Here is a 24101-nt window from a genome sequence, read left to right on the forward strand (position 1 = left end):
TATTTTGTGGAAGTTAAAACTTGTAAGCTGTCTATGACATTTCCTTAGCACCAACCGTTTCTACTCAGAGGAAATGTCAAACTGCTCATTTTATATTTTCTTGGTTGGTGACATATCCAACTGCCCCCCTAGACAAAACGCACTTTTTGATCGAATCGAAAATCGAATCCGTCAAAACTCCATACAAAAAAGGGGCTTTTCGACCACTTTTCGACTGGTTTGCGATTAAAATTTGCACTTTGTCTAGACCCACTGGTGATGTTTATTTTTTTATACCAGTTGCAGTTGATTTATGTAGGTAGGCACTTTCAGCTCGATCTTTCCTCCTTTCTACCACGTTGGTTTGACACGAACACTGTCAAAGCTGCAAGAATGACATCAGCTCGTGATAAGATCTGAAAGCAGGTCTGAAATATGAATTCTGTTGAAATTAAATTTCATTTTTCTTTGATGTTAATCACTCGGTTTTATTGTGAAACTCGGAATTCAGAAATTGTTTCTTGAAATGTGTCTTTATTTTTAAGGTAGGTAGTGCGGAGACTTGTTACTTTGGGAAACAAAAAAGCTTTTGTCAGTAAAATAAATAAATCAGATTACTTTAATAGGACCAGAGATTACGCTATTAATAAGAATTACTTACCAATGATNCTAATGATGAGCAAACCTTTCACATTACCACGAACATAAATAACCAACAATAAATTATTCGTCGATGTGTACTACCCATAAATTAATAAAACGCGCGGACCAAAATATCGAAAGTGTTCCGATTACAATTTGCGCTCTCGATGCTGCAGCATCGATAATAAGCCGATATTATGCCGATATTTAACCGATATCGTAGCATTGTCATGTGGCCGTCCCACTTCGCACGGTGACCATTAAGTAAGAGCCAAAGCACACGATGCGTTGCGGCGCCGCACTGCAAAGATTTCCCAATATCGTGCGAAGCAGCGCTGCACCGCTCGTATGCCCGCTACAGATACGAGTATTTTTTTTTGTGGCGTTCATTTAATGGCGGGTCGAGACGGGTGTAATGTAATCCACCGTGTAATGTAATACGAATTCTACGTGTCAACGGAACTACAAGCATTACATGTAAAGTGCTGCCCATACTATTTCCATTAGAGCGGCACCGCTCCGGCGTCACAGCGGCACCGCTCCGGCGTCGCATCGTCGCCGCAACGCATCATGTTCTTTGGCTGTAACGTAAGCTGCGCAAGCGCCATCCGTCTTGCTTTGCGACTTTCCTCGACTTATCGGAGGTTTAAAAGCTTTAACGGTATCGCTATGAAAGTGACACGTAATTTCAATGGCGAAGGGCATGTTATGGAAGTGCTTTGTGTTCCGTAGAAAAATGACTTATGAACACGAACGACGGAAGTGAGATGATTTTATTATTTATCGAACTATAAAATCATCTCATAGGTGAAATTTTAATGTGTTTAATTTGCAGATTTACTTTAAAATTTCAAGAAAATGGTAAACGTAAGGGAGTTGATGCTGGTGGAATCTAGTCTATCAACCGATATGAGCAAAGCTGAACTTAAAAATGGCTGAAGTAATAGATACAATACAACATAAATATTTTGAAATCGATTTTCAAGATGCGTTTCATTGTAAGAATTTATTTTTTATTATTTGCCACTTCACAGTAACCCCAAGTCTACGGAGATGATACTTGTCACTCCAATTCAGCACAATCCACCCTGATGGATGGATGCGATTGCCTAATTGATTCTCTAGAAAGATGTTGTTGAAATAACATTTCAAGAAGCTTAAAAGCTAACACCATAGACTAACAGCTTTTAAATACTGTCCGTAGAATAAGTGAATTAAAAAGTTAAAGCTTTCTTAAAAGCATTCTATAGCTTGAAAAGAAGGATGTAATTCTTCATTCATTTTATAATTTAGCTAATGCATTATTTATTATGATAGTGTAACAAAAAGAAGAAAAAATATGTAAAAGTGAAAAATAAAGAAAAAAAGCGCTCTTAACCTCTGAACTAATTAGATCGATTTCGCCTCGAAAAACTGCCGTGAACTTTAAGTTGTTTAAGGTTTAAAAGTGGTTTAGTGTAGAGAAGCTGTAATGAATACATATTGAAGAAAAATACTGAGTGTTACTTATACAAAACAAACAAGTTATTGAAGATTTGGCTGCAAAGGTAAATACTGTAAAAATAACCAAACCCGCTATCCGATTTCATAGACCCATTGTTTAGTTTAGACCATCCGCGTAAAATTACACGTTGCACCACCCACGTATCAGGCCCCGTTAGCGTNCCAATGATGAGTAAACCTTCCACATAACCACGAATAAATAACCAACAATAAATTATTCGGCGATGTGTACCTACTACCCATAAATTAATAAAACGCGCGGACCAAATCGAAAGTGTTCCGATTACAATTTGCGCTCTCGATGCAGCATCGATAATAAGCCGATATTATACCGATATTAAACCGAAATCGTGGCATTGTGGCCGTCCCACTTCGCACGGTGACCATTATAAGAGCCAAAGCACACGATGCGTTGCGGCGCCGCACCGCAAAGATTTCGCTGAATCGCGCGAGGCAGAGCCGCACCGACCGACCGTCGATTTCTATATTAATGGCAGGTCGAGACGGGTGTAATATGTACACCGTGTAACGTGGACGGCACTGTAGGTAAAGTGCTGCCCATTCTATTTCCATTACATTACACGATACATTCCAAAACACACTACACTCATCTGTACCCGGCCTTAGACGATGCGGCACCGCTCCGGTGTCGCATCGTCGCCGCAACGCATCGTGTTCTTTGGCTGTAACGTAAGCTGCGCAAGCGCCATCCGTCTTGCTTTGCGACTTTCCTCGACTTATCGGAGGTTTAAAAGCTTTAACGGTATCGCTATGAAAGTGACACGTAATTTCAATGGCGAAGGGCATGCTATGGAAGTGCTTTGTGTTCCGTAGGAAAATGACTTATGAACACGAAAGACGGAAGTGAGATGATTTTATTATTTATCGAACTATAAAATCATCTCATAGGTGAAATTTTAATGTGTTTAATTTGCAGATTTATAATACTTTAAAATTTCAAGAAAATGGTAAACGTAAGGGAGTTGATGCTGGTGGAATCTATTCTATCAACCGATATGAGCAAAGCTGAACTTAAAAATGGCTGACGTAATAGATACAATACAACATAAATATTTTGAAATCGATTTTCAAGATGCGTTTCATTGTAAGAATTTATGTTTTATTATTTGCCACTTCACAGTACCCCAAGTCTACGGAGATGATACTTACTTGTCAGTCCAATTCAGCACAATCCACCCTGATGGATGGTTGCGATTGCCTAATTGATTCTCTAGAAGCCGTTGTTGAAGTAAAATTTCAAGAAGCTTAAAAGCTAACACCATAGACTAACAGCTTTTAAATACTGTCCATAGAATAAGTGAATTAAAAAGTTAAAGCTTTCTTAAAAGCTTTCTATAGCTTGAAAAGAAGGATGTCATTCTTCCTTCATTTTATAAATTAGCTAATACCGTATTTATTATGATAGTATTACATAATTATTATTATAATGTGCCATAAAAGAAGAACAATGATGTAAAAGTGAAAAATAAAGAAAAGCACTATTAACCTCTTAGCTGATTAAGTAGCTTGATTTCGAGTTCGTTAAGGTTTAATTTAAACGTGTAAAAGTGGTTTAGTGTAGGTAGAGGGGCTGATAATGAATATTGAAGAAAAATACTGAGTGTTACTTATACAAAACAAACAAGTTATTGAAGATTTGACTGCAAAGGTAAATGCTGTAAAAATAACCAAACCCGCTATCCGATTTCATAGACCCATTGTTTAGTTTAGACCATCCGCGTAAAATTACACGTTGCACCACCCACGTATCAGGCTCCGTTAGCGTAACCTAATCTTTGGTGGCCAGCAGGCTGGAGACGCGGGGGCGCCTCCTCCTGCATTGCACAGGCTACCACCGCCGTCGGACGGGATTGGCCTCGTGGTCCCGGCTAATCCTGTCGGCCCCCCACTAGGTGGGGGCGTGTTGGGTCCCGCCGTGTAGGGCGGGACGTCCGCGGAAGGCGCCTTGGTCGTTTCTAGTACCCAAGGCGCCGACCACTATGCGGCAGAGGGAATACCCCAGGTTTTTAGTGGGTTCGAGCCCCACATAACCTGCCGTCCCCCGGCGGTAGGTATGGATAGGCCATTTTCCTGGGTAAAAAAAAAAAAAAAGGTAACTAATCTTTGACAGATCGTAAATCCAGCCAGTTCAAACTGGCAAGGCCTCGCTCACCCTCCACTTACATAATCTCGCCGCGTCAAAGTATTACAACTTACAGTATTACAGTATTACAAGCTAGCGTATAATCTGATTCTATAACGATTTGCTAAAATCCGAATGCTGTTAGGGATCACAAATAGCTGCAATTTATGCCAGGACGATGGCCGGCGGCGGATCGCGGGAAATTATGAGCAAGCGCAATCTTCTTAGGCCCATAAATTGTACGGTGCTTCCCTTCAGCTTAGGCCCTTATTAAAAGAACTGCGACGCTGTGACTTGAGGGCACACAAACATAAACAAGTGCAGCAACAGTTACCAGCACGATACTTACGTTGGCAGCGTTTTTCTAGCAGATGATAGACTTTTACAGGGCGACGATTCTCGGGAACACATCAGTGAAATGATGGTGAAGAGCCACTTTGTTATGATAATTTTGCGGAGGATAAAACTTTCGAGGTTTCTTAAAACTCTTCTTTGGTAAGGCTTCGTGGAGTAAAATACTGTTCTCTTCACTCAATTAGCTATTCGTATGTACGTTAAATCTGTTTAGTTATAATCCTATTAGGTTTTATAAGTGCTAGCAGGGTCGTCGGAGTGTCGCCGTACGTGCATACAAGCACATTTGCGAACACTAATTGGCGGGTCCCGTTACCCGAGGGGCATATTTCGCGAAGCACCGAGCGTGACCGAAATCAGGCCCCAGACGTAGTATTTATTTTTAAACTAATTAACGGTCTTTTTACTTTAACGTTTACATTTTTCCCCAAATGTGTAGGTACGTACCTGTTTCTGCCTCTCCACAAACATGGTTATTGACCAGTGCTTTATTTACGTTTTTGGAATACATGAAACATTGTTATGGATTTCGCGTGGGTACCATATTGACTGAATCGGCAGAGAACTGAAGTAACGACCGTTTTATGCTCGTAAAAATAAAAATACTTCGAATATTGAATCGAAAATAACACTCGTCCGCGAGTTATCACTTTTTTAAGCTTACAAATTAACAGGGCTGGCGTTCTTTTATTTGTCCGTAAACAAGAGTATGACAATGTATGAATCGCGCGTTACAATGTTGAACACAATAGTCCATATGGGCAAGCGCCGTAACTCGTGTGCTGACAATTTTAGAACATCGCAGACCTTTTACGGCCTTTGTTCGTTGCGTTAAAGGGACGAGTGAAGGCGTTTACCCTCGGTCATAGCCGAAGACAATACGGGGCAGCACGGTTGACCCCGCCGCGATATTATGCCTATTTGCCGTTTTTTATTTTATATTATTACAGAAAACGCCCGTCGGATCTAACGCGAGGCAGGATGTCGAGCAAAAAGAAGCACGCCTAGCCTCACCGGACTTTTTGTAAAATAAACTGCGGATGTATTAATATTCTGCCTTGGCTTATGCGATGCGTTATCTGCTATACAATTTTTCTCTGTCAGCCAGTTTGATGGGAAATTGCCGGACGCTTAGAAATAAATCTTGAAACAGTGGATTAACACGTAGAAATCTGTATTCAATTATTTATTAGTTAGTTGTTGAAATGTGGGGAGAGTGTTCGTTCCACTTAGCGTGGATGTAGAGCGTCGGTCAAGCCTCCACGAGACGATATTTCATGCCGAGGAAAGCGCGTGGGCGCAAGACGACGTGCGAACGTTTTAGTTAAATTCCGAAATGAATAGACTCTTCATTATCATTACTCGAAGCTTCTAAAGCTGCTTTCTTAATTTGGAACAGAATTCAGTATGGCACATTAACATTTCTAAATCCACATAGTTTAATCAAGTTTTCAAGAGTGTCCAAGCTAATACGATGAGTTGTTTTACTATCTGTATGACAATAGAGTACCATTAATAAATAGGTACCTACCTATAAACTGGCTATAAAATGTTTACGATATTGTACCAAAGTCACACAATAGTAGTAGGTATCTGGCTTCTTGGTAAAAAACAATGTTTAAACGGGTTCACTAAAAAGTTTTATGGTCGTTATTATAAAACTAATTTGCCTACTTTAACATGTTAGAAAATGTTAAAATTTACGATCCCAACTAGCAAGATCCTGTAGTTAAAATGCGTCTGTTAGTTCTAGATTGTTAAAAAATAGATTGTGATCACAAAAAATGTCGAGCATATGTCACTGCGTGTTCGACATGGTCTTGTGCAAGCCGTAAAGTCCAAGGTTCCGTCCCGTTTCTATTAATTAGGGCAGGCATAAGCCCGTATGCAAAACGCCAATTAGCAACGACCTGCGCCAGCGCACATCCATCAACGTCATGCGCACACGTCGAAGGGCTGCGCGTGACATCATGCGACTGGTAGAGAGTGTTAACTCGTTAAGGCAGCAATTGTTGTGTTACGTTGTTGATGCGAAGTTGATGTATGATGCTGTAACAAAGCGCTTTCTTCTGATGCAAAGTTGGAGAATGGGGACCAATTTTGCTGGACTATGGTAGTGAACCTATTTGTTACGGGCTACCATTAGGTTACTAAAATATGTTATGAATGTCCACGACTCATGAGATCAATAATGATGGTAATGAAATACCAATAAAGGAGTCGAACAAATAGGATGGGTCACGATCCTCAACTTTGACCGGATCAACTAGTAGGAATGAAGAATGAGGAAGTAAAATTTTAAAAATCTTGTTATCGAACAAAATTGAATAACATGCTTAAGTTTCTAATCGCACGATTGAATCTCTTTAGCAAACAAATAACAATTTCACAAAAAATATCTACGTAAATGCATTAAGCAGTGACATGGGACATTGGGACATGTAAAAAGTGCTCTTGAAAACAAATGAAACTTAATAATTTAGTGAAAACAACAACAAGAAACTTCTGAAAGGTTTTTGTTCAAAGAAAAGTACATTTTGTTCTATTGGAGTTATTTTCTTGACTACTTAGACACACTCTGGTGTTAGTTATTTTCTTGACTACTTAGACACACTCTGGTGTTATTGTCAACCCTGCACAATCGCGCATGCAGTCTGCTGTCACTCGCGTCCTTGTGCCTTCAATGCGTTGATTCCAACATTCAACAGCTCCTCATTGTACAGCCGTCTATTTTTTCCTATCCACCCTACCATCAGCTTTGCGAGATTTCTACATTTAATTGGTATTTCTATTTATAGCATTCTATAAAAAGATTTCAATAGGCATGGTGTCTTTTTGCACGGCAATTTCAGTGATGGCTTTCGGAGTGCCGTCAACGAGGGTTCTTGGAATCAGACTGGCGTCTGACTTTGCCGATCGCGTTCTTAGAAGTTCGGAACAATCTCTTTGTGTGTCAAGGATAGATTTAAAGTCAAGGTCTCGGATCAAATGTTCTGATTTGTTATTTATAGGCTTAGGAATTTAAAAGCTAATTTGAAATCAACAAGTTATTTTTTTAGCCGAGTCCTCCTTACGGTAATTAAAAGCAAATCTTTTTAAATAATAAATTAATTAGATTCAATAATTCTTATAATGAGAAAGAAGAACGGTCATCTGTGACCCAGGCCCGACAGAAACGAGACATACCTCAGTTTTTTTGTCATGTCTTAATTAGTTAAATTATAATATTTTTTATATTCGAAATCTATGTATAACACCAAAATATTACCCTTTGTTTTTGTTCAGGCGTTATACAAAAACTAATACAAAATGCCTATTTATCACCAGAATTGGTAAATGTATGTACCTAAATGTCTATTACAGTTGCTCTAGTATGTATCTAGGTGACCTGGAGATGCAGCCGGATTATACAGGGTGGAAAAAATAATAAATTACAAAATCCAAAAATGCAATGTTACCAGCTTCCATAATCTGTACCCTATTATTGGTACCATTTGAAAGAGCTCGTGAAGCACTTTCAGAATCAGTAACTAGTGTTTCGATATCTTGTATAGTTTAGAAATAATCGAGGAAGATCACTTATCGTTTCCACCCTGTATAACCCGGCTGTATCTCCAGGTCACCTAGATACATTCCATAGCAGCTGTAATAGACATTTAGTTACATACATTTACCAATTGTAAGTAACTAAATGTCTATTACAGCTGCAATAGGCATTTTGTATTAGTTTTTGTATAACGCCTGAACAAAAACAAAGGGAAATATTTTGGTGTTATACATAGATTTCGAATATAAGAAATATATAATTTAACTAAATAAGACATGACAAAAAAACTGAGGTATGTCTCGTTTCTGTCGGGTCTGGGTTTTTTTTGTATGGGGCGTGACCGTTCTTCTTTATTAAGTATTAACTTTCCACGGCGATGCTTGAGAATATTCCAATCTCCGATTCCCCGGTCAATCTTTAAAGAAAACGTCTTAGTATATTATTATATCGGTATCAAACGAGAATACAGCTCCAATTACTTCACATCATAGATGTAAACTGCAAATAGCACTTGTGTTAGCAAACTAATGCGATTGAAATCACACCCTTTATTTAATCTTGGGGCCGATAAGTGTCGCAGAACACGTACGGGATTAAATAAATGTCGCTAACGAGGCGAGTACAGTTTCAGCTACGAACAGTTACCGACCAAATGCAAAACATCTGTTGGAGCAGGGCTGCCGCAGGGTACCATCCTCGGTCCACCACTATTTCCGGGATGTTTCGTTTTCGTGTTATCTGTGATTTGTATCTGGATCTTTCTATGATTTATTATTATGACGTGTGACGGAAGTCATGAATTATGGATGCAGTTTTAAGGGTAAATAAATAAGGTACTAAAATCTAAGCAATCTTAAAACGGGATGTTGCACGTTTGATTTATGATTTAGTAAATGTGGTAAAGTTAATGAGGCAGCCCTAGTGTCCAGTCGGCCACAAGTGGGCCAAGCGGCGCGAACCTGTCGGCACACTTCCGATACTAACACTTAACATTAACTATATACTATGTGATATACAGTGTGTAGCCTCTCCGAGAAAACCACGGAGCCTCGGCATTGAATCGCGTAAAATTGCCGGATAACAGCGTGGAGTAGCGGTTAACGTTGACGATCTTAGATTTACACCTCGTCATAATAATTGATTGTGATCATGTTGTTATCTAAGTCTTATTACAAAGTTAAGATTTACTAAGTGAAAACAAACTGCCGTGAAACGAAGAAAGGAGGTAAAAAATTGTTGATCTGAGAAAATATTTTGTATTTAAAATCGTAAAAAAGTCAACGTAAGATCTTGTATTAACATTTTAAAGATTTTTAACTTGATACCTAGAACATTGAAAAGTTATGCCAAAGATTAGATGGGACTTAATAGGTGAAGCTTTAGTTTTACACTAGTTAGTGGTGAAGTATTTTCTATTCATTCAAGAAATAGCTATGCCTACATCCTTCAATTATGGTCATAACCAGTATGCATTATTAATTAGGTACCGCATGATTAAACCACCATTTTCAGCCATCGATTGCCGACTTAGATTGCAGCTAAGTTATTATGCATCATCGAATACTTCGAGCTTTCGAAGCTCGTGCTTATAACTAAAGCTATATCAAGATTAAGTCCAATGTCTTAGCTGTCAAAACAGGAAAGTAAATGCAAGCAATAAAATTAGAATAGTGAATAGATCAATTGTTTACAACAATGGTTATATAACCGATGTTTTTGACTACAAATTGTATGAGTAACGAATGTTATTTAACATTGTAAAGTTCAAAGTGAAATGACAGTGCTCCGGTATATCGCTCAGTCTCAGCAAGACATTTAAAACTTTCAATAAAGCTTTGTGCTTTCGCTATTCGTTGTATTAAATGGGAAGACCATATTTAAAAATAATGTTATCGAGCTCTTGTTAACTTAAATGTCAGTTATAAGGCGTAGTCCGTGTGCTTCAAAACTAAAGATAAAGAAAATAAACAAAAAGATATAAATCTATTGCTTGCTACTCATGGAGATGAATATGTAAGTATCGAAAACAAAGTTACTGTAACACTTTTTCTTATCATTTTTACTACAGCTAAAAAAAGTTACAAAACGGATATACACAGAGCTTGCATGACAAAAAACATACGTCGACGTCGTCACGTATTTCGTATCCCATTTCGTTGAAATATTGGGCCTTATGCAGATGAGGTCTGTGCGGTGGTCAGTTATGAACATGTATCGCTGGATGCGACCGTCAATCGGGCAGTGAAAGCGTATTATAAAGAAATGGACAAGCGCGAGTTGCATTTGGCCTTCGGGGTTCCAATTGTTAACAATATCTCTTAATTATCTATGGTACCACCACTCAGTTCTAACTTGGTTGATATTAATGTGCTTCTGGTACTATGTTGTGATAAGATTTAATTTCGCAAGTATTTTAATCCGCAAACTATAAGACCAATTTAAAAGTAAGACTACTGCAGGTTCATAAAAATGCTAGATTCGATCTTAGTACCTAGGTCACCTAGTTAGAATGACACTGGTATAACTGAATTAATGAGTCTTAGGCTAATCATGTCATAAAGCAATCTTATTTTATGTAAATTAAAGGAGATTGCTATCAAGAGAAGTGTACATTTATCCTTATCTTTAATACATATATTCATACAGTAAAAATGTAAAACTGAACCCTAAAAAGAACACCGACTGCTCTGCGCGCTGCGCCCGCGCCCATTGTGCCGAATGAAAGTGGTCGGTGCCGCGGTTCACACGTGGTACTCCGATATGATTGATCTGTACTGTCTAACGACCAGGCGGATAAGCCTTTCGGACTACAACTTGTCCTACAATAGCACGCCTAAGTCTTGGAAAAGCAACACTAAGAGCAGAGAGAGCCTAACTATAGGAGAAGTAATACTGAGAGCAGCTAGGCTAGCTGACTATACTAGATAAACAAAAGTGGTGCAAAAAACCTGGAGCCATTACAAAACTGTTTAGGTTGAATAGTGGGAGAAATTATGAGGTTTGCTAGTTTGGGTCCGAGGGCCCCCTAAGCTTAGGAGTCAAAGTGCACAGCACCGTCAGCATAGCCCTCCGATAGCTATGCCACTCATCAAAATAGAAGAAATTTTGAGGTCACTTTTGGAGGACCTTTCTTTAAATCTTAATGCTCTTTACGGGATACTTACTCTTTACTTTTAATCTTTGGATGCGGGCAGCGTAGGACCGTTCATTATGGAAAACCTTGGGGGAGGCCTTTGTCCAGCAGTGGACGTCATTTGGCTGAAACAAACGAACTAACGAACTCTTTACTATATCTCAGTCTCAGTCTTGACTCCTTTGGGACAGCCTGCTCCTATATCAACGGTGACCGTTAAATAATACTTGCACTCTTCAAGTTCTGTGTTTATGGTTTAGGGCAGTATGATTACATCTATGTTCAATAACATTGATCGATCTTCAATCTTCCACTTAGTAAAATCACGTGTTGGCACGGTCGCCAGCTGTCCAACCTGCCATTATTAAGGGAACTTTCCAACGGATTGTGAACCTTAAGCTAAAGGCTTGGAAGGTCAAAATAATTGAGGAAATTTGTGACAGCACTGAACATAAGGTACACCGTTTTGTATCGTATTGCATAGCATTATAATTTGTTATGGTTGCTGTGACCTTTAGAGCACCCTGTAATTTGATCGAAAGAAGATTACTGAAATTGGTGAAATTCAAACTGCATTATAATAACTTGACGCTTGCCCTGGGGGATTGTGTTTTGGACAACGTCAGTAGTGGTTACTTGGTCGTACGGGTTCGATTCCTTCTAGGGCAAATACTACTAACTATTACTACTGTGATGAGAACGAACATTATCTGGAGCCCACCCCCATGACTGAATGTCACCGGCAACCATGACAAATTCCCTATGATTAGGTATCATAGGGGCAGGCATCATTTCATGTTATACGAAGAAAGTACAGCAATGCTGTGTGCATCATGATTTCAACGGGTAGGTATTAACTACTAGATTGAAATACATTTCAAGTGAAGTAGCTTTTCTAATGGAATATCATTTACAACGACATCTAAGGTAACCTAGTTCTACTGTCTTTTATCTTGAATAAATTCTTCGTCAAGAGTTTTAAGAGATCATTTTGTTTCATATCTAATAGAGATACTTATACAAAGTATTTCAATAGACTTTGTAGATCCGCCTCAAGTTCAAACTTTACTGTTAATCCACTTGATAATCGATTACCTCGATTACATTTACATATCGAATCGATGTATCGCGACAAATCGAACAATGGCACCTTGCGAGCGCGAGAAAGCATCGCCGGGGGCTGTGGCGCACCGGCCGGCCGCAAGCGGGTCACGCGCATGCCACCAGCGAAAGTAAAAAAAAACATGCGTTCGATTTTTAAAACGTCGGCACTGGCAGTATGGAGTTTCGCCCTTTACTGTATAAATGAGAAGAAAACTCAGTACCAGTAGGACTTTCGAGTGTCAGATGCGTAAGTAAATCCTGAAACCGAAGACGCCTAAAAATTAAGGAATATTTTATTTTATTTCTGGGTCATTTCTATTTACATAAAGCTGTTCTTAAGGTCACATTTAGGTTATTATTTATTGGAATAAACTCTTACAGTAATTGTAACAGAAAATATGCCTGTTTTATGGTGATTCGCCTACCAATAACTTTTCCCTTTTAGTCAAGCAACATTTAGATACCGTGTTTTATGGTTGTAAACCAGATGCATGAATGACCCAAATGTCGTTACTATTTTAAGATTCGAGGTTTATCTGCCATTGGCATGAGTTTACGAGCGAGCTTGCCCTAGGCTCTGCCGAATGAAGGCCACGATCACGGACGGCGAAAGTATTTAATTGTTGGGCGAGACCACGGCTGGGCGGTCAAGTGCACGCTGTAGATTGGAAATACGCAACTCGTATTGACAGATACACCCACTTTGCGAAGAGAGTGAATGCCAATCGCCACTCGGTTGACGACAGACGGCGACTTAGGTCCGGATTGCAGAACGAAGCTTGAAACTCGATTCAATCTCAAGTATGAAATGAGCTTTTGTGGTCAAGTTCCGTTTCTCGTTCATTCTAGCATTTCTTAGAAGCTTGCTTGTGTAATGGAGATAAATTCTACATCAGTATCTGTAGAAATTGCTCATAATTACAATACTAGTAAATAACTCTTAGACACTGCAATAAATGTTATAGAACACAATAAAATGACAAACAAACAGTACCACAGCAGTAATGTCAATTTCATTCCTATATTTTACGATTTCAACAAGCCTTAACTATAGTACTTACCAAAGAAATATAATTTAGGTAACCAGGGTATACTTCCAAGAGGAAAACATTGGGTTTTGCCATTTTTAGGCACTGGACTTTACGGAGTAAAACTAGATATAAATCCTCCCTAACAATGGACAATTCTTTAGAAACAGGCCATTCGTGTGGCATAGTGGGTGTGGATCCAGTGACTTCACTCTTTGTTGGCTTGACTTACTCTCTGACTCTACATTCGGTTTTGACTACTACAACGGTTACTGGCTTGTCACATCTTTACATTTGATACAATTGAATTTCCAGGATTTGCCAGACACATATGAACCAGTTCAAAAACATATAGCACATAAGTCCAATTACACATTCAATACATATTAATGCAGTAACCCTGAGCAGAATGAGCAGAATTACGCCCTTTTCACAAACATTACCATAAGATCTCATTGTTTGATTTGCTGCTTCACTTAAGCAAGCATCGTTTATGAATACGGGCGTTAGTAACATTACCGCCTAGTTGTACCTTGTGTGTCCTTTTCTTTGTTCTTATCTTTGGTATGCAATAAAGTGTATAAATTATTTATTATTATTATTATTACTCGTAAGCTGTAGAGGTCGAAACCCCGAGGACGAAGACGACCCATGTGATTCGACATGGATGTAGTAAGGTTTATGAACCTCAAGGAGGCCCAAGTCAATAAAGATTACCCTGCCAGGACCTCAGTCGCCTGGAGATGCATAATACGGAGGGCCAACCCCAAATAAAATGGAAAAGGGTCAGGAAAATAAAGAAGAAGAAGAAGACTCATCATATTACCAAACTCTACCTCTGAACCTCCTACCACCCTTGTCTATTGTGCCTTCAGGTAATACTCATAATTCTAGATTCCAGCGTCTTTTTGTTGGCTCGTCAAGTCTTCATCCAATTAGCAGTTACGTACAAACAGTACAACATTTATTTACGCCTATAAAATAAAAAGCTAGTAGTAATTCACAGCCAGCTAGTTTCTGTAATACCATGCGATTGTTGTAATTGGTCACATCCTACTTAATTATTGCAATCGACGTCAGGGCGGTTATTAGTCTAGTTATTTTATCAGATGCAGAAATAGATGGAAAAAAAATTGAAATGAAAAGGGGTGAATCTTTGAAACTACTCCATACAAATTGTTATGGTTTACACGATAAGCATAATTGGTTTGTGAATGCTATTTTTGGCAAGGTTCCGTTTTATGACAATGACGTGTAGGAAGCTAAAATGACTGGGGGATTATAATTTAAGTCACTTAAATGTTGAGAGTAAGGCTTGGGTGTTTTGAAACTCTAAAGAGCCAACTCTTTTGAATTCTTTCAATTTTGTTACCACAAATCGTAAATACAATAAAAAGCTTTTACCTATTCCCATTAAAAAAACTACAATTCAATCCCAGTTTTCTTTCCCATCCACCATGCAACTTACTTAGAGTCTATTATCTACAACACTTCCTTAGACCTGTTAATTTGACAACTTCACAAAGGGAGCCTTAACTCGTCCCACGACTGGCTCTAACCTAGTGTGAATTACGTCAAGTCCACAATGCACCGGTGCATAAAAAGTCAACAATACGCATTGTCTGTGGATGGTGGAATTAAAACGCTAGAAAGGACTCCTCGGGTGTCCATCAACAACTGTAATTGGATTTTGACACCTTTCTTTGATGAGAGATTTTGTTCAAAGTTCACGAAACTAATGATTTGTTAGTATTGTTTTAGTCGTTGTATCAACAACAGCTTTGTGAATGTTGAATTTAGACTTGTAATCTAGTTTTTTGAGCATCGTTTTCAAGCCAAGGACACATAATCCACGAACTTTTCATTTCTACCTCTAGTATGTAAAAATTACTTCCACTTACTATCGTCGTTATTTCAGCCAAGGGACGTCCGTCGTCCACTGCTAAACATAGGCATACCCCAAAATATATTTACTTATCCAGTATAGAAGATGAACACTGAGCATTAACATTATTTATAACCCAGTATTACCTAAAAAGGTAGTTTAAAATTCAGTCATTTGTCGTATCCAGTAACGGCGTGTCCATAATAACCTACGCTCAAGGAAGCAAACTTGAACTTCCCAGCCGCGTCTGGCTTTGCTTTGTATGAGGAATGTGGAATGAGCGTTACAGCTGTTACATAAGTTGTTATTAGCTAAGGTTAACATTATCTGTAAGGCTGTGGCCACATAATACTAGACTACCTACCACTTCGTGTTACACGCGGTCTATGGTGACTCTACTAGGTCTACGCAACCGGTTATTTATCTGGAAATCTATAATGCATCGTATGTTTGTAAATTGCAGTGTTTGAAGGCGATTGCCTTGCCTCAAGACGGCAGATTTGAAGCTTCTCATTGGATTACTTACGAGTAAAGTTTAACGCTAGGTTCACTTCGATCACTGATTTTTTTAAATGATTTCTGTCACCTTTTCTGTCGCACCTGGGAATTGAACCCAGAAGCTCTGAATCAAGAGTCTTTCTTTTAACCGCGGAGTCACTTTCGGGATACAACCATTCGGTTGTACGTTTCTTGAAGGATGAGGAAACTACGCTGAAACAAATTGCTTGTGTTGAAATACTAGGTTGTGTGGCTACACCCTAAGACATATTACGGGGATTTTTGTAGCCAATTAATTTTAATAGGCTTTTACTTCATAACTTGTAGATTCTCATGGTTACAAAAACAAAAAGTTAACTTTAGTTGCCGTTAACTTCCTATTTTCAGATGTAACAGATACACCCATAACAGTTATTAATACTTACATCGTTATTAATTTAATGAGTAGATTTAACAAGGAAGAAGAGTAGAATGTATATTGATTTTATGAAAAGGTTAGAAGTTTTATTGAACTTTTGTTGAATCTGAACCCTAAATTCAAGTAAATATTACCTACTAAATTATTTTCTAAGGCTGAGTTGCACTACCGTAATAACTATAACATTAACCGGTGTTTTTGTCTGGAGTTTTACAGAATTTTGAAGTTTGTTAAAGTTAGATGGTGCAACCTTGTAGGAATATACATTGATTTGTATACCCACCAGCCGCGGGGGCGGTTAGTGGGTTATGTAGGGTAAGCTTTTTATAATACAAAACTCGATTCAAACTTAGGCATTAGGCCAATCATTGGTGGAAATTCATTAAGGCTCAGTTGAACCATCTTATTTTAACCGTAATAATTTATTTATTTTTATTTATTTATACTTTATAATGACAATAACCGGTGCTTTTTGTATGGATTTTGACAGTTTTTGACGTTTGTTAAAGTTAAATTAAGATGATGCAACTCAGCCTTAGATTAGACCAATCACAGGCTGGTTTATTTTATTTAGATCAATCTCAGGGTTAAACCTTTGCTTGCTATCAAGTTACCTACGTCTAAATTATTCCGACATATCAATCTGGTAGAATGTAAACCGAGCTGGATAGCGGCCATCAATTGCGAACAAATCTCGGTGCATGATTTAAATAGCTGAATTGACCCGTGACTGTTCGACGTTCATTGAAACAATAATGGGAGACGGCAAGTGGGACAGAATGTATGGGTAGACGGTTCCGTACTCTGTTCTTAGCTACTTAATATTACTTTACCTTACTTAATAGGTGGTTTTGAATACCCAGTATCTAAAGCTTTACGTACTTGGTATTTCTGTAGAGTTCTTTTATTACTTTTTTAATTGTTAAAAGCAATTGATTAAGTCGAGCTAGTAACTGGTACCAGTGGTACCATGCACATTAAGAAAACAAATAAATTGCAAACAAATTCATGTAGGTATTTACTATCTATTTGTACCAAGTAAATTACTCGTTCGTTCGTTCGTTTCAGCCGAAAGACGTCCACTGCTGGACAAAGGCCTCCCCCAAGGATTTCCACAAAGACCGGTCCTGCGCCGCTTGCATCCAGGTACTTCCCGCGACCTTCACCAGATCGTCGGTCCACCTAATGGGAGGCCTGCCCACGCTACGTCTTCCAGCTCGTGGTCGCCACTCAAGAACTTTCCTGCCCCAGCGGCCATCAGCTCTTCGAGCTATGTGCCCCGCCCACTGCCACTTGATTTTAGCGATTCTGCGGGCTATGTCAGTCACTCTGGTTCTCCTACGGATCTCCTCATTTCTGATTCGATCACGCAGGGAAACTCCGAGCCAAGTAAATTACTATACTAAATTACTGAGCATTGTGCTAGTTCGAAAAACACAGCTTTCTGATCTGAACATCTAATTCTAAAGTCTAGAAATATTGAGCTTTACTCATGAAACGGTAAATTTTAAAGCGTGTTGAATTGAATTGTAAAAAAGAAAAAATAATGAAGACCACTTTATGGGACCCCAAAAACAAACTACCGATGCTACTCCTAACTAGGGGTTGCAATCGAATATTCGAATATTCGAATATTCGAATTTAGATTCCAAATGTAATATTCGAATAGTAAATTAACATGTATTCGAATATTCGAATATTAAAAAAATAAACAGAAAAGATAGAACGAAGACAACTTAGTGTTTGCAAATGTGGTCGGAGGCATCAAATACATATCACCAACTAAAAGAACTAGTCATTGANCCGAGCCAAGTAAATTACTATTTCTTATTAATTGTAATTGACTGAGCATTGTGCTAGTTCGAAAAACACAGCTTTCTGATAAGTGTACCATGAGTTTACGTTAGTTTTGCTCGCTAGCGACTGCGTAAAAAAATGACATTTAATTGTATGACATATTGTGCAGCGCCCCTAGTGGCTACTTTCAAGAAACAAAATCTTCATAGAGACACGGTAATAATATCATACAGTATTGTAACTTCATATAAACAGACGAAACGAGAACTTTCTTTCGAAATTCAAATCTCGGTATGCGCTCGGTATGCAAAAGTCGGGGGGTGTCGTGANTAAACGTGGCCTCTTACAATAGGCTTTATAAAAAAGATCAAAATTGCACAGCGTGCTATGAGAAGGACTATGCTCAGTGTTTCTTTACGAGATTGAATCAGAAATGAGGAGATCCGTAAACGAACTAAAGTCGCTGACATAGCCCGACGGATTAGCAAGCTGAAGTGGCAATAGGCAGATCACATAGTACGCTGAAATGATGGCCAATGGGGCAGCAAGGTTCTGAAGTGGAGGCCACATACCAAAAAGCGCAGCGTGAGACGTCCACCCACAAAGGTGGACCGAAGACCTCATATAGGTAGCGGGAAGGCGCTGGATACAGGCCGCTGCCAACCAGTCGTTATGGAAGTCATTGGGAGAAGCCTATGTTCAGCAGTGGACTTCCTATGGCTGAAATGATGATGATGATGAGAATTGTATAACTGTTTTAAAAACTATATTGTTAAATAGTTAAAACATAGTTCCTAAAGCAATAAAACCAGCAATAAAACATTGATAATTTAAGTACTTTTTATTTTTTTTTAAAGTATTCGAATATTCGAATAATATTCGAATATCACTGAAAAAATATTCGAATATTCGAAATAGAAAACTATCGAATATTTGCAATCTCTACTCCTAACCACAGCTTTTACCCATCTACATATTTATTACGATGGTATCTGCATGTTCCCATCGTTCCTTTGTTACTTGTGAAATCCAATTTTTTCAATCAGCCCATCTGGCCTCAATGCGATTGGACTTCCCACATTTATAATCATTAGTTTTACTTCCTGCTTTAGGGGTAATTTGTTATGAACATTGTTATCTTTATCTTAAGTTATTTAGTCGTTTATTTCTTGGAAAAAAGAATTCACAGCTTCATCAGTATGAATTACAAACGAGCAAGAAGTTTACGTGCAACTTAATGTGCCAATTAAAGAGGCTGCACTTTTGTATCAGATTACTAATTATAAGTAACGAATTTAATTGTCTTTTTTACCTTCATTAAACTTTTATTTCACAGTAGAAGGTTGTTCATATCCTATGAATCATATGACTTTGAGTCGGAGTAAGTTTTGCTATTATGTCTGGAACCGTAGACATCATTTGCATAGAATTTGCATGCGTTTCGCATTGCATCGTACTTCCCTTACTATCATTTTAGGTATGTATGTAAAATTCCTCAATCTAAACTGATTTAGAACCTTCTAGGCTAAGACTTCATAGAAATTTTAGGTACACCCAATAGAATGGAAAAGGCTTTAGAGGTTATAGAAATTAGTCCTAGTTCAACAAGTAGGTACCACATAGCTACGACTAGTGTGCCCCAACTCTACCTCCGATGCATGCCTCCTGAAAACTAAGCTGATATAAACAAGCGTGCATCGCGTTCATCCTTCCTAAACACATAGCTACCACATACGTAGGCTGCAAGCAACGCTGTTTCTGATGCATGCCTCCTAAAAACTCCACTGGCATAAACAAGTGAGCATCGCTTTCGTCCTTACCTACTTACATACCACAGCAATACATCTACTATGCACCAATGCCTCATGCCTGCAGGGTGTATTACGGAGCTGTGCTTGCAAAGAAATGCCGGTGTATATCCATCTAGTTAAGAAAAAAAAACAAGCTAAGTATTAAGTCCAAACAAGCGAGCATCACGTTCTTCTTAACCACATAGCTACCCTAGTGTACCCCAATGCTGCCCCTGATGCATGCATCCCAAAAAGTCCGCTGATAATAACAAGCGAGCATTACTATCGTCGTCCAGTATAAGTATTCTGTGGCTATACATCTACTGTGCACCAATGTTCCATGCCTCCAGGGTTTATTACGGACCACATAGCTACGTCTAGTGTGCCCTAATGGTACCCCTAATGCATGCATCCTAAAAGTCCGTTAATATAAACAAGTGAGCATCATGTTCGTCCTAACCTATGTACATAATACAGCTAGGTATACATCTACTGTGCACCAATGTTCCATGCCTCCAGGGCTTATTACGGAGCTGTGCTGCGTGGGCGAAAGAAAGGGCCGAGTAAACACTGTTGTTTGCGCCTGACCCGGTGTACATCACTACGCATCCTCGGACGTGACGAGATAAACGAGATGCGCTGAAGGCTCGTTCTCGAAATATCGGAGGCGCCATAGAGATGCGATCATACCTACTTCANAGCAAAAGGGAAGGGTTTAGCTTTAGAACCAAAGTTTGTTTGAATCTTTACTTATCTACGGATACATCAATCGTAGGTAGCAATAAATATCTTGTGAACAAACTAAAAACTTTTTCTTTGGTTTTTAAAATAAACAACAAGCTTAATCATAAATTGACAGCCAGTAATAAAATTATGTTTCCCATTTTCCATAATCTTACGTAATTTATTCCAGTACTAAATGTATTTACGAACATTAGTTTTCTTGAAATTCATGCAAAGTTAATGTCTCGCGCGTTAAAAATCGTTACACTAAAAACTGGCAAGAAATTGTGTGGCGCACCTGCGCAAACACAGCGTTGCCTGATGCATTTCCTCAGTCACGTTGCTAACGGGACCGCGGGAATAATATCAATAAAGACCAGCCGGCCACACGTGCCGTGCCTCCATTCAGCGTGTAACCGCGTGTAACACACGGGAACGGAGCCGGCATTAGGAACGTTTATCTTTTAAACGATGAAGAATGAACCTTGTGAAATATTCTGATGTAGGTACAGTCGATAGCATGTCGGAATGAGCAAAATAACATTTATTACATTTATATTAGATGCGACAGTATTTAGCTTGAATCAAGCTGATTCATGTGTTGTATCATGTGTTATTCATGTGTCATTGTTTATTTTGTTAATTTTTGGCAAATATTATCTCATCATCGTTGGAGATTCATAGTGATGATGTCTGAAGATTTATTTGCTCCTTGAGTAGAGTATCCATGAGTATAGGAAAATTGTTGATTACCGTTTTGTTGTGAACCGTGCTGGCCCAAATAGCTGATTGTTTTAAAATCGTTGTGAAAACTTTATACGTGTTGTGAAATCTAGGTATACAGTGTGTCCCAAAAACAAACACAAACTTACATATTAGAGAGACCATCATCATTTCAGCCATAGGACGTCCACTGCTGAACATAGGCCTCCCCCAATGCTTTCCATGTTGATCGATTGGTAGCGGCCTGCGCGACGACAACATCATAAAGGTAGCAGGGGCCAGGGAAGCGCTGGACGCAGGCCGCTACCAATCGATCAACATGGAGAGCGACCATAGTGTGGCCTATCTATACTTACAAGGTTATCCATTGTTTTTGGACGCCCTGTATGTTGCTTACTGGTCCGCGTGACATCGAAGCCTTACCTTTCACCCTCCCATCTAATCCCAGCATCCGTTAGATCACATTAGATTGTTTCGATCTCTCCAATCTTCGCAAGGCATCTTCCGGTTAGTGTGTCAGTGAGATTGAAGATTGCACATTTCCTCCTATTTGCTTCTCGGCTGTAAGTTCAAGGCGAAATTGATTATAAGGTTTACTATGTACTCAAACAACAATAAACAACAAGGGACTGTAATAAAGGGAACGAACATTGAGGAAAGTAGCATACTGTAAATATCTTGAGACAATTTATTGGCTAAGTCCACAAGAGCTTAAAGCAAAAGAAACGAAAGTAAAACGAAAAATCCGCTTAAAACTTTCTTCACTAATAGCACGGCTAATAGTTCAATTTAACGTATTTTCTCAAAACAAATAACTACTTTTTACGATTGCCGTAAAACTAACGAGGCCCGACTCGTGTTAAACGTTTCAAATCAACATCAATCTTTGTAAAATTACTGTGATTGATGATCGGGTGTAATCACTCGACACTAAAAACCCATTAGATCAGTTAAACAAAGAACCATGCTCGTGAAACCAGTCAAGTGGACGATGGACAAGAACGGCAGTGTTCTGCAGACTTTTTATTTGAATTTGATGTTTTATGGCTTCTTCTGCTCAAATGGTCTGCAGTTGATCTCGAGCAAAAGTGTTTACTATTATCTTACCCTAAGTTAATACGGTATACATACATATTCGGAAATTGCTGTATAATATAAAGTCCCTATTTATTTTATCTATAGCAGTTAGACCACTGGTTATTTACTTATGGAAACTAATTCTCGACCTCAAAATAGGTCTGGTTCCAAAGCGAAAAACTAAAAACCGTAAAAGCGCATTGCCTGCGAAACCCTACCAAACTACCGCTTTTCAGCCGATGTACAGCTCGATAGACGAACCGTTTAAGATGTAAATAGCGATCTTAAGAGATCACAGATGATTTATGGTTTGCATTGTAAAAAGGACCGTATGGTCCAATCAACTGGGGTCATGGGAAGGGCCGGGCGTGCTTCGGGTTATCATTTCTATAGATTCAAACTGATGTTGCAGGGATCTGTGTAGGAAGTTTATTACAGCTTGTAGTACGTGGTTTTGTTTGAAGAAAATAATCTTCGCTAAAGCATTTGAGGTCGTTTAAATAAATTACTATTGATCTGAGGTAAGTATAAGGATTTGTGGTCTAGTTGCAGTCGTTCCTCTTCTTCTATCGTGGGGATTGTAATAAGCACAGTCAGTTAGACTTTAAGCAGCCTCGGGCTACTTGATTTGCTCTATGTATTAGACATCCAATGAATCTATATTGATATTGATATTTAAGAGTCTACTTGATTGGACAACAAAAGTAAGTAGAACAACAACAGAAGTATTACAATAGCTATAGAGAACGCAATTTATACATAAACACTTCTCTTACGTCATTATATGATTTGCGATTACCTACCGCCATTAGGTACTTCAGCTCATTGCAGTAAAAATTAACCCTCTTTGTGTGGATGACATAATGTTTATGAGTTCGTATCGAAATATCTAAAGAGAAATAAAACCAAAGAGGGCAATAAAGCCTGCAGCAATCCAACCTTCTGCAGCTCTATGACCGTCCATAGTGTCCGGTTGAACTAAATGCTTTTTAACGAGCTATTACGTTTATCTTATGTAATTTTTGCAACCTGAATTTGCTTATGTGATAGTTGCGCTGTGTGGAGTTCCGTTTGGGTCCGATATAGTTATCTGCGACTATATCTTTAATTAACTAGCCGTTTTATTGAGGCTGATAAGCCTAGGCGTAAGTGACCAATATTATTTTCTTTACTTAACGAAATTAGTAACTGATTTCGCGATTAATTCTCGAAGATATAGGCTCGGCTTAAAGTACTTTGTAAAGTAAATTCAGCTTTTATTTTATTACGAGTAGTTTCTATTACTGGGACTAATAAGTTTATTTTCTTTAATGCTGTAGGTACCATATTTATCAAAAATGGGGCAATAATAAAATTTACTAGAGAAGGAAGTACCTACTAATAATCAATCGAATTTTAGTGGGTGGATTTATGCATATTGTGCGTTAGTTTTGACCTTCTACACCTAGCTTGATGGATTCTGACATGCGATGTGTCGTTAGATTTGTATCCATTTCCGCAATGTCATGACATTGTTGAGACAAAGACATGAGATTGGTTAAACCGGTAGACAGTAGTGCCAAGTTTGTAGAGGCACCTTCTTCTTGCACATTACCAAATGTTCGTCTCAACGCTTTAGTGGGACAAAAAGATTATGAGACATGGTTTTTGTAACCATTTGTAATTTTTAAACTTGTAAGTGCATCCTTCAGGATTTAGGCTGTAACTTTAATTCGTTCCCTGACTACTCATAGATATACAGGGAGCGGCACGGGAAG

The 24101-nt window shown here is 38.6% G+C and overlaps 1 protein-coding gene across 3 annotated transcripts in view; it reads left to right on the forward strand.

The window, feature by feature from the left end:
- The window catches only part of LOC114366751 (leucine zipper putative tumor suppressor 2 homolog), a 127506-nt gene that overhangs the window by 17812 nt on the left and 85593 nt on the right, over positions 1–24101 (forward strand). The window lies entirely within an intron of this gene.

The sequence above is a fragment of the Ostrinia furnacalis genome, unplaced genomic scaffold (assembly GCF_004193835.3).
Source record: "Ostrinia furnacalis isolate ACB-3 unplaced genomic scaffold, ASM419383v2 OfSCF0682, whole genome shotgun sequence".
NCBI classification, from domain to species: Eukaryota; Metazoa; Arthropoda; class Insecta; order Lepidoptera; family Crambidae; genus Ostrinia; species Ostrinia furnacalis.